The 9665-nt window shown below is 37.2% G+C and overlaps 1 long non-coding RNA gene across 1 annotated transcript; it reads left to right on the forward strand.

The window, feature by feature from the left end:
- Positions 1-357: 357 nt before the first annotated feature.
- On the forward strand, positions 358-2246 carry LOC109205058 (uncharacterized). The gene is made up of 4 exons (XR_002064524.2): positions 358-698; positions 1538-1586; positions 1755-1817; positions 2208-2246. It is a non-coding gene; the product is annotated as an uncharacterized LOC109205058 (long non-coding RNA).
- The last annotated feature ends 7419 nt before the right edge of the window (positions 2247-9665 follow it).

A 9665-nucleotide genomic window follows, 5' to 3' on the forward strand; every position in this document is an offset into this window, starting at 1 on the left:
TTTTCTGCTAAATTATAGTATTTCTGCTATGTTATAGTATTGTATACTAAGTTATACTGTTAAACCATTACTTTCAAGTTGTTATGTTTGTGCTAAATATTAACATTTCAGCTGAATTACAATACTTCTACTATATTATACTATTTCTGCTAAGTTACAATATTTCGGCCAAGTTACATTTCAGCTAAGTTTTTTTAATTTTTGCTAAATTGTTATACTTCTGGAAAATGATTAAAAGTTCAACTACTTTTCAAATACTGACTTCAGCTTTTTCAGCTGTTTTCAGCAGACAGCTTCAGCTTTACAGCATTCACACAGCATTTTCACAGGAAATGCAAATTTTTCTACACTGTAAAATGTAATATTGTGTTTAATTAAAAATATTAAATAGGCTGAACTCAATTTTTATCAATTTGTTATTAGAACTCAATTTAAATAAGTTACCAGTACTTTTTATGCAAAAATGCTGATAAACTCGATTAATTTGAGTTGTCCTAACTTAGAAAAACTAAGTAAGCTGGAAGTTTTGCTTCTCAGGGCGGAAGGATGAAAGATGTGTTTTGAAAATGCCACGTGACTACCGTCCTCCTCCCTCCCGGATCAGTCCGCATGTTCATGGCGCCAGCATTTGTTATGGAATATATTGAGCAAACCTGGAGATATTATTGTTGTCATTGCTGTGGATCTTTACTGACTTGGTGAGTAAATGTTTACTCGTATTCAAACTGATTTTGTGGCTTCTCTTAGTTTAGCACCAGGTTTATAATCTTGCTAGCTAGTTAGTGTTAGCCTAGCGTTGCTGCTGCCGCTGTGCTCATGTTACTTAAAAATTAACACCACAGCCTTAAAAACCTTACATAAAACTATGTCGGTGAATTTTTTTGTTGATTGTTTGAAATAAATAAGTGAGATAAGAGCCCAGACAAAATTCTTTGGGAGGTGCAGCCGTTAGGGGTGGGGTGGGTGTGGGGGGTGAATAACGGAGCTCTCCGAAAACGTGGAAGCACTTTTGCAAATATGTGATATTTTGATAAATTAAGTAGATATTTGAGCATTACTCAGCTACATTCTCGCCTGAAAATATCTTAAAAGGTTATTTTGTGACCCAGAAAGGGTAGTCTGGTGAAAAAGAGGATCGCATTTGTCGGCCACGGTTGTCGGAGCCTGTGCGCACTTGTAAGCGCGGCAATGGCGGAGGAGCACCGCTGAAAAACGTATTACTTTTTCTGGGTCACAAAATAAACTTTTAAGATATTTTCAGGCGAGAATGTAGCTGTGTAAAGTTCAAATATCTGCTCGATTTATCAAGACATGACATATTTGCAAAAATGCTCCGACGTTTTCGGAGACGTCTATTTTTTCATGCTTTGTGGCAGCTTTAGAACATCTGTGGCATCTACTAATGTCAAATCTAGCCTTTATTTAACAACATAAGCGAACTCTATGTTACAATGATTGCACAGCCATTAAGGATCAAATCAGTTTCTGAAAAATGTTCTGTTTTTTCTCCCTCTGCTTGCTTCTTACTGTCTTTGAGGCTCGGGACCAGCACTCCTGTTGTTGGACAGAAAGACATCAACTCAGTGGTAAGTGTTTTGGTTTTCCAATATATTAGTAACTGTCAGTGACATTTATATTAACCAGGCCGAACTTTAATCATACTTTAGATCAGCCTGTTTTACTTATTGTTTTATTTGTGCTTTGGTTTGGGGAAGTTGTTTCTTTACTGATCTTTTCCTGTCTTCTGTTATTAGACTTGAGATGTGACTGCACGATGCTGTTGCTTCGACTCCAGTTAATTCTACAAGACATGCTGTGTAAGTAAACAAACAACAACAGTTTGGTCTGCATTTCTTGAAAGATCACATCCCCCAAACTTAGTTTAGAGGGTCTACACTGTATATAGTGAAGTCTGCAAGTTTTCTAACAGCAAAATTTGTTTTGTGCCCAAATCATTTTGCACATCATTAGAATGAAAGTTATTGCCCATGTTTGCATAGCACTTTTTAAAGTTATTCTTTCATGACAATATTGTGTGTTGGTCACAGCTATCCAGACTGACAATTGGGACATTGAATGTCACCTCTCCGGCGGGGAGGGAGCCTGAGATTGTCTAAATTGGAGTCTGTTTTATACCAAATGCAGAAAAAATGTTTTAAGAAAGCAATTAAGTTCATGTTCCAAAAAATATGATTGTTTGCTTGCAGGACACCAGGAGAGATGAGTCCTCCGTCACAGATGGTGTGGTCAGTGAAGGTGGTCACCTGCAGGTTCAAGCTCATTGCATCTCCAACCCACATCCACTGCAACTGTACTTAAGGGAAGTTAAAGACTTTCTTCTGCACTTACATTTGGATCATCTCGATCCATGACAGTCATTCAGGCAGTAATGACTGGACTGGAAACAAGCCATCCTTAAAATATTACAACATTCCAGCTCCTGTGTTGGAATGAAAAACGAATGTGTTGTTTAAATTAGAGACTGCACTTGTGACAGAACAATAAATATTTTATGTTGATTATATAAGTAATGTAAGTACAAAACAAACTTGTGGTAGGCCTAAACTTATTTTCAGAATAATTACATCTAAGACTTTGTTTCGTTGTAAGATTATAACAGTGATGGCAATATCATTTTTATTCAGCAGAACAGTGTCCAGTATGTTGGCTGTTGTACTTTGTTGTGTTTGAAAATAAAAGTTGTGCTCATTTTAACATCATTACAAAAGTGTTGTTAATTATTTTTAATGATATTCATGGTACCACAAATTGTTTTTTCATTTAGTTGAACTTGAAATGTTTGTCAGTAGGTAAACAATTAGTATTGTCAGAAAGTCAGAAATATCAAGTTATTCTTAATACTGCAGACTTGCAATGTATAAGTTGTCCTAACAGTCATCCTAAGTAAGCTTTACTTAGTTTTTTTGAGGCAACGAGTTTCCATAATTTTTTTGAGTTCTGGGAACTAACACGGCTGTGTACATTTTGAGTACAGTGTACTCAAAATGAGTAAGTTGTCCTAACTTGGTCATCTTACGTAAACTTGATCCAATTTTTTTGAGTTCTGGGAACAAATGAGCTTGTACAGAGTACTCAAAATAAATACGTTGTCCTAACTTAGTCATTTTTAGCTAAGCTTTACTCAATTTTTTTGAGGCAACGAGTTTCCATAATTTTTTTGAGTTCTGGGAACTAATTAGATTTTACAGTGTAGTCTTCCATATGTTCCACTTCCTGTTTTATTGTGTTAGCCTTATTCTGTGTGCGTTATGTTCTAGTTCTCTTCCCATTTATCATTAGTCCGATTAAGTCCAGCTGTTTACTCACCTGCCCCTATTCACTCATCATTCAGCCTGTGCATTTAAGTTCCTCAGTTTCATCAATCCCTGGTCTTGTCATTGATGTTGTCATTGCCGTGTGATCAGTTCAGTCAGCCAACCAGTTGTATCAGTCAGTCAGCCATTTCCTTTTCTCTTCATTTGTCCATTAGAATAAACACCCTTAATCCTCACCACGAGTCCTGCGTTTGGGTCCCCTCTTCTCCACATCCACACAGCAACCCCTGACAGTTTTTAGGACTTTGTGATAATAATGAATTACAGTAGTCCAGCCTGGAAGTAATAAATGCATCGACTAGTTTTTCAGGGTCACTCTGAGACAGGGTATTTCTAATTTTAGAGATGGTGGACAAATGGAAGAAAGCAGTCCTACACATTTGTTTCATATGTGCAGTGAAGGACATATCTTGGTCAAAAATGACTCCAAGGTTCCTTACAGGGTTACTGGAGGCCAAGGTAATGCCATCCAGAGTAAGAATATGGTTAGATACCATATTTCTAAGATTTTCAGGGCTGAATACAATAACCTCAGCTTTATCTGAATTAGAAGCAGAAGGTTAGCAGCCATCCAGGTCTTTAAGACATTCCTGCAGTTTAACTAATTGGTGTGTGTTATCTGGCTTCATAGATAGATAGAGCTGGATGTCATCTGCATAGCAGTGAAAATGTATAGTATGTCTTCTAATGATACTGCCTAAGGGAAGCATGTATAATGTAAACAGAATTGGTCCTAGTACTAAACCCCGTGGAACACCGTACTTGACCTTAGCGTATGAAGAGGACTCTCCATTTACATCCCAGAAGGTTGAATCTGATCATTTGGAGGTAGATTTGGATTTATATGTGACTTTTTTCCTTAGTTCTTGCAGTCCCATGTGCTTCCTATGTTAAGCATCTACATTTCTGGTTCTTAGTTATTTGTTTAATTTAGTTCCATTTCATGTCCAGGTTGTCTTGTTCTCACCTGTGTTTTCTCCTTGTATTTAGTCAGCCTCATCACTGAAAATCAACTGCAAAGCGCAGCACAAGCATGCCAGCGTGTACTGGTGCATGTCATCTACCTTCATACAACCAACAGAAACAAAGCCTACAGCTAACTTCAACCACACAATGAATGAAAACATGGAAAAGTTGATTCTATGCCTATCCAAGTGCAAGCAAATTCATGACACTAGTTTATGGCATAGAAGTTCAAGGCATACAGGGATCTCTGTAGGAAAGCAGTGTTGTGGTAACATATTTTTAGTGAATCGGGCATGTCATATTTTTTAAATAGTGAAATAAATTGTTGTATTTAGATAGGTATATGTGTAGTTTCTGTTTATTCATTGAATACCTTGGTTGTTATCTGAAATAATATTAACATTATATTAAATACACTTGTTGTCAGCTGCAAAATAATGTAATTGTCACAACGAGAGCTGTAAGGTACAGATTCGACCCAAAACAGATTCAACTCAGAAACTCAACGTATGAGGCAAGATTTATTTACAGCAAGTGAGACAGTAGAACATGCTCATGGCAGATACAGTGACTATAAACAGGTAAGTGAAAACAATGACCGTGGGCAAAATCTACACAAGTGAACTAGTGGCTGGGGATCTATGTAAAAGGGCAAGGGCAAACACACACTACTGTGGGCAATGATAAATCTAAATGCACTTGGACTGACGTGACAGTTAAATATTACAAAAATGACGTTTATTTCCAAAACATGAACGAAGGTTATAACTATGAGGAGAGCTGAGATGCTAGAACTAGGTACGTGGGCTAAGTACTGTGAGTAGAGCTGTGGGTGAATATGAGCATGAGAATGGGGTCTGTGGAATTACAGGGATTATTTTACATAACCATCATCTTATCATTGCATTAATTATCATTTCATCAAAGCGTTTATTGAAGCTGCTGGCATTATGTTATAATTTATATTATAGGGGTTATCATAATCAAATATTAACATGTTTATTACAGGTGCAGTTATAACTACTTTAAAATGATTGAGTTAAATATATATATCAAAACTCATATGCTGAGTATATTGTTACAGTAAAATAGTAGCTGAGCAAAGGCCTGAATGTATTCAGCTTCTTGTGGTATTTGAGTTTGCCTAGTTACAGGTGACAGAAGGATGTCCAGTCCATGGTGACCTCAAAGGCCTGAGATCATCACCATATTCGGAAGAGGATGCCAGAACGAGGAACCTCTGTGTTTGCATTTAATTCTTAAAATACATGAATGTTCTGTACATGCAAATTATGTGCTTGTAAATGCAAGAAGGGGCGTTACAATACCCTGATGTTATAAAAGCAATCTAGAGTGTATTTTGGGTAGAGATGTACAACTGTTTTGCAGTTTACACCTCTCCACGCTGCGTGCATTAAAATCAATTGTTTGACCAACCTCTTCTGGACTATCATTGTCAATCAATATCAATCAATATCATTAATTTCGAACTCGTAACATTTGGTGCACTGGCCATGGTTGACTGGAGAGAGTTGGAGGTTGAGACCGAGAGGGTCCGAGGTGCTCAAACGGGCAGACACGAGTCAGTGGTCGAAGTGAGTGGACATAAGCCGGCTTATTCAAAGGTAAGGCACTACCTGTTGAATTATTTCCAAACAGTGCTGAATTGGTTCTGACAAAATTGAAAGTCTACTCACTGAAATTACTGGTAAAGGTCTGTTTTGATTTTGGTGAAAATCTCATGAGAATTGAAGTTGAAGTAATGATAATGAAATGTTGAAAGTGACAGTAGTGAGTAAAGAGAAAGCAGTTGGACTGCAGAGAAAGAAATAAAAAAGCAGCTAAGTGAATTTAGTGTGATAGGTAATTGGTGAAGTGTTTGTGACAGCGAAGTCTCAATTGAATATAAAGCCGGGCTTGGACACCAATTTAGTGGGTTTGTGGTTTTGTGGGGTGTCTTCAAAGTAATTAAAATTTTGTAGAACGGAACTCTGGGAGTTCTAAGAAGTGCATTGTTCGGAGGTGACGCTCCAAATTTCTTGGGGACGCTCAAGATTTTCCTCTGGGAGGGATAGTCCGATTGGCAATCGTGGACAACTGGGGACGGTCCAAAATAGTTACTGACTGGGTCAGTTTACCGTTTGCACTTTTTTGGGTAGCAAAGTTCGGAACTTGGGCGTAGGACGCTTTTAAATTGTGTTAGGGCATTAGATATGTGACCACGGCCCGGGGCCGAGACTGGTTAAATTGATCACAAAAAACTCAGGGAGTTTATCGGTCGGACCGTTAACTTAAATTCTCGAAATTGTGTAGGTTTTGAAATGAGAGGCCTAAAATCTGTGCAGTTGTAATCATAGGACGTCTGTGTAATATATTAAGAGACTTGTCTGAGTCTGTGAGTCAGGCTGGTATTATTTTTAGATTGTGTGTGTGTGTGAGAATGCAAATAAGGCAGCTGAGAGGTGCATAGAGTATGAGGAAGTTAATAGAGACTGCTACACATTGCTGATGCCTGTATTTAAGACGCTGGTTTTGTTTATTACAATAATGTAAGTAAAGTTTTATTTCTTGCCATGACGGTATGACTTTTTGCTGGGTTTTGAGATAGGATACATAAACTGTTGATACTTAGGACCGTTATTTGGGTTCTGAGAAATGAAATTAAGTGATGTCTCTTTTGGTGTCGAAGTAAGATGTTTTAGGATTTTTAGATGGGTTTTGTTTCTGTTTGAGATAATATATACAGTTAAATTTTCTGTGTGCGTGTTGTTGAGTGACAACATGCGCAGTTTAAATTGGGCGCTGTTCCTTCCTCTTTTTAGTTTCAAAACACAAAGGCTGTTAGAATAAAAATTACTGTGTGAGGAACGGTTTGACTTTTGACTAGGGAAATAATATGCTTACTTTTGGGTCTATGAAGATATCATAACATTTTGGTGGAGATGCCAGGGTAAAAATAGTGAGCTCAGACGAGGGAGTCTGAAAAAAAAAAAAAACACCGTGAGATGAGCAAGGTGTTTAACTGACTCAGGATTTCAGAGAATCGAGTCAGCGGCGATCTTGAGTTTTAATGGTAAGTTGATTGTAAGAGAAAAATCAATGTTTACCATGTTGAAGTAATTCTGATGATATTACTAGAGGTGTTGTGACACAAGTGAAGAACAAGTTGTAAATGGGGACTCACAATTATGTTGATATGGATAAAGGACAGAAACAGTTTCTGAATTTTGAGGAGAATTTTGAAGCACTGAAGTTGAATTTTCTCTGTGCTTGGTGCCCTGTGTGGACCTATATTAGAGTTATAAGTCCAAAGGTTATGACCTGGAGGTCATTCATGGTGTTTAAAGAAGAACAGGAATTAGAAAAGATATTTAATGTCATATTTTGTGTAAATTGAGGGGGACTCACCACATATGTGTTCACCTTTTTAATTTAAAGTGACACAGACATTGACACACACATAAAGTTGTTAGGGGTGAGTTACTTCCTCTTTTAATTTTAAACTGCAACACATGTGTGCATTGGACTAGAATTTCATTTGGGCTAGTTAAAGATAAAGATGACCTGTGTCAGCCCCACAGGTGGGAAATTTCTTTTGTTAAAGCAAAAGCGCAAAGTTATGCAGTAGAAATCAGAAAACACTGGAATGCCATAAAATAAAATAGAACAGAATGATGTATACAATAGAATAAAATAAGAATACCAAAACTATATACAACTGAGTGAGAAAATACAAACTACAACTTTGTCAAAGAAAGAATTGCACACATAGCTGTCTTATTGTATGTATGAGGGTTCTGGTAAAGCACTAGTTCTGGTAAAGTAAAAGATTGTGTTCAAAGTTTTATGCTCTGGAGGCCAAAAGTCGTGTGTAGAGAAGAACATGTCTTAGAAACGGACAGTAAAGGTCACATTTTGTCTAATATAGGGAGAATTGTCCCATATGTGTTTATTTCTCTTCTCTTTTAAGAGGACAGACGCAGTTACTGAGGGTTGTCTACTTCCCCTTCCTGATTGTAAACAAGCAGTGTGTGTGAGACGATTATGAAAGGATTGGGTGAATGAAGTAAAAAAAAAAAAAGTAAAAAAAACAAAAAACAAAAAACTGACAAATGCAAAATTAGTATACTTAAAAGTCTGTGTGAGAAGAGGGTGTATTGTTTTTAGACCAAGACTTAGTAAAACTAAATAGACAGACGAGTTAAATTATGAGAAGATGAAGCGAATGCATGCTTAAGTAAAAGTAATAAAATGACATTAATTACAGGTTTTAGAAAAGGGACATACCGAGGAAAATAAATACATGAACTAATAATTACATTAATGAATTGAAAACGCACGTACACAAACTGTTACATGTGACATTATTGTTGGAAAGTTAATACACACATGAAATAAAGAAAGCAGTTTACACTCCTTTAATTTACAAAACCAGTGTGTCCCCTAGGCCTGATAACACCCTTGCCCAGTTGGCCCCCGTATCAGGTGAGCATGGAAGGCTGGATAGCCCATGACGGGTAAGATCCCACCTCGATACCCTGGGACAACCTAAGGCAGGCACAGTCACGATTGCTCGCTAAGTCCCTAAGTGAGCCTGGAGTCACTGGAGGAGATGGGACTAAAAGGTAAAGCCGCTGCGCAAAGGCATAGGGGAAAGGTCGTTAACAATGACCAGTGGTGAGCCAAAGACAGAAAACACACCCTGTCAAGAGGAGTCTGAAACACTGCAAAAGAAACATTTACAAGATCACAGGGATCACAAAGAAACATTGATAAAAATTACACATACAAACAGAAAATGCACTAACCTTTTAAAGATAAGCTCATGAAGATTAATGCGATTAAAACCTGGCTACGAATACAAACATATGTAATTAAATAAGGTTGCTAATTTCAGGAGTGTTAAAATGGTGTGGATGTTGAATAAAATACACTTGGATAAAGAAGCGTTGAGGAAAAACTCAAAAGAAGTTAGATGACAAGGAAATCAGTTATACGAAAAAGTGATTAAAGTAGTTTAAAAAGAGTGACTTAGCAGTGCTTTTGCACTGAGTGATCAAAACAAGTGATTAGTATAGAAGGAAAATGAAAATAATTGAATAATGGCATGGGGTTTAAAAAAGTATTTCTCTTGCCAAGTTAAATTGTTGAGATATGGCTGAGTATGCAAAAAGTTCGAGAGCTCGTGTGAATGTGGACAGAGGACCTTGCTGTGTGTGTGTGATTGAGGCCTTAAAGGAGGGGTAGATTGTTAAGAGGTGGAAATTTGATTAAGAGGTTTATAAATTAGTGTTGACACATTGTTATAAGGTGTTAGGCTGAATCTGAGTATGGTAAAGTGCTTAAAGGGGGATATTGTGTACA

Source organism: Oreochromis niloticus, linkage group LG14, assembly GCF_001858045.2.
Source record: "Oreochromis niloticus isolate F11D_XX linkage group LG14, O_niloticus_UMD_NMBU, whole genome shotgun sequence".
Lineage (NCBI taxonomy): Eukaryota > Metazoa > Chordata > Actinopteri > Cichliformes > Cichlidae > Oreochromis > Oreochromis niloticus.